Source organism: Echinops telfairi, unplaced genomic scaffold, assembly GCF_000313985.2.
Source record: "Echinops telfairi isolate 266 unplaced genomic scaffold, ASM31398v2 ScPeMD7_7463;HRSCAF=8501, whole genome shotgun sequence".
Taxonomy (NCBI): domain Eukaryota; kingdom Metazoa; phylum Chordata; class Mammalia; order Afrosoricida; family Tenrecidae; genus Echinops; species Echinops telfairi.
Window position 1 is genome coordinate 2,946,506 of NW_022111363.1, and position 2,237 is coordinate 2,948,742.

The following is a 2,237-nucleotide window of genomic DNA, read 5'->3' on the forward strand; positions in this document are numbered from 1 at the left end:
GAGGGAATTCCAAACCCAATTTTCTGCCACCAAGTCCACTCCAAACTTGTAGTGACCATCCAGGACAGGGCAGAACTGCCCCTATGGGTTTCTCTTTACAGAAGTGGAAATCCTCTTCTCGCTCTGAGAGGAGGTTTGAAAGGAACTGCTGCCCTGTGGCTAGCAGCCCCATAGGTCACCACCATGCCACCTGGATGGGGCCTTAGGATGTTAGATAGGTACTGGCTCCAAGGAACTCTCAATCTGAAACAATGGGAGTCCTGGGGACTTTTAAAAAACTTCAGCTCTAAGTTTCTGCTCACCAGGCACCTCTGGTAGAGGGAATTTAGAGAACCTTCACTTTAGAGAAAGAATTGAAGCCACCTTGTGCTCATTCCTGGCTTCCTGTAGCTGGGAATCCCTTCTGTACTCTGAATACAGAAGTCAGGTAAAGGACTTCAGGACTGTTTAATGACAGTGTCTGGGAGCCTCCCAAAGAAGAAGAGAATTCACCACCACATGGCCAGAGACCTGGGCCATTCTGCCCACCATCTCCTCAAGATCCCAAACCCTAATTTTGTTAGAGACAGAATGAAATTCCAATTTGCACATGCATCATCCTATGATGGTAGTTTATTTCTACCTGTGATTGACCTACCTGTGTAGCCCTTGTAAGCCTGGATCCAATTCTCACCTTGGATTCCATTACCGTGGGCATCCTTGCCCGGGCCTGTATTCTACCGGTGCGTATATGTGCAGGGTTCAGGGACATGTGCTGTGTAGCTGGTAGTCCTCTGAGAGCCTCATTTCCCCATGGACTCTCACCCCGGGCTGCTCACTGGGATCTCCTGGGAGCTTTAAGGGTGCTCCTGTAAGGTGCCACCTCCAGAATTCCCTCTCATTTGGTCTGGGGTACAGACTGGTCATTTAAAAACTGCCCAAGGGCAGTCTAGGTGAAGCCAAGGGTGAGAACCGCCCCCCCGCCCCCACCATGAACCTTTCCTGAATTGGTATTCCCTCTGCTCTTTTGCTTTATTTTTGAGAAGCAGCCTTATTGATGTTTAATTGATATAAATGGCACAGGGTTTGCCCTCCCCGGAGCCCTTCTTGACCTTGTATTCCTTCTGCTCTTTTATTGTATGTGTGTGTTTGTTTTAAAACAACCTTATTGACGTTCAACTGATATAAATGGGATATATATATATATATATATATATATATATATATGGCGCTTTGATAAGCTTTGACCTATGTACACACTTGTGAAGTGTCCCCACGATCAAGAGGATGAACATATCTAACACCCCTCCCTCCCACCACTTCTCCTCACCCCACCGCCTAAAGGCAGCCCCTGACTTTTATAGAAACGGCAGAATGTGCTCTGTTCTTTCACTCAGCATAATTACCTTGAGATTCAACCGTCTTGTGGCAAGTGCCAACAGTTCTTTTCTTTTGTATTGTTCCGTGATACTCCATTGTGTGAGCCAACCACAATTTGCTTATTCCTTCACTTATTGATAGTCTTCTGCGGTTGTCTCCTGTTTGGGGCTATTATGAATAAAGCTTCTATATATGCTCATATCCAACTCACCGTGTGGGCATGTGCTTTTATTTCTCGTGGATAAGTACTCAGAAACGGTACATGATAGGTATACGTTCAACTTTTAGAGAAAATGGCTTCAGCTATTTAGAGCCTTACAGGCAGGCTCTTTGCACCCCCATATTATTGAGGAGGAAACAAAGTACAAGGTGGCATCTGATCACTGCTAACTTCACAAGGGGGCAGGAAAATCACCCTCACCAGCCAGCCCCGGCCACTTCTTATGAGGTTGAGGTCAGACAGGCCCCGTCCTGTCCTCCCACTTCCTATCAATTCTGACATCGGCACGCCTTCCTTTTCAGCTGGGCTCTGTAAGGAATGCATTGCAATGGCCACACAGAGCTCACAGTTACAGGGTTTTTTAGGGAAGTCAGCAGGTTACCATTTAGGATCAGAGATGCTCAGGATGTAGTTCTCTGGTCAGGACAGCCTCTTCTCAGCCATGCTTACATAGTGGGCAGACTTGGGCTTTTCTGACCTAGTGGGCTCCCTGGATGGAGGATCCAGGCTGTGCCGCCTCACATGCCTCCCACTGCTTTGGGACTCCGGTCCTTCCAGGCTGTCAGCAGCCTCACCACCACGGAGGGCGGCCGCTGACTTCAGGAGCCCGGTGACCCAGGAACGGGGGGTTTCCATGACATCGTGAGCGGGGTGGGGG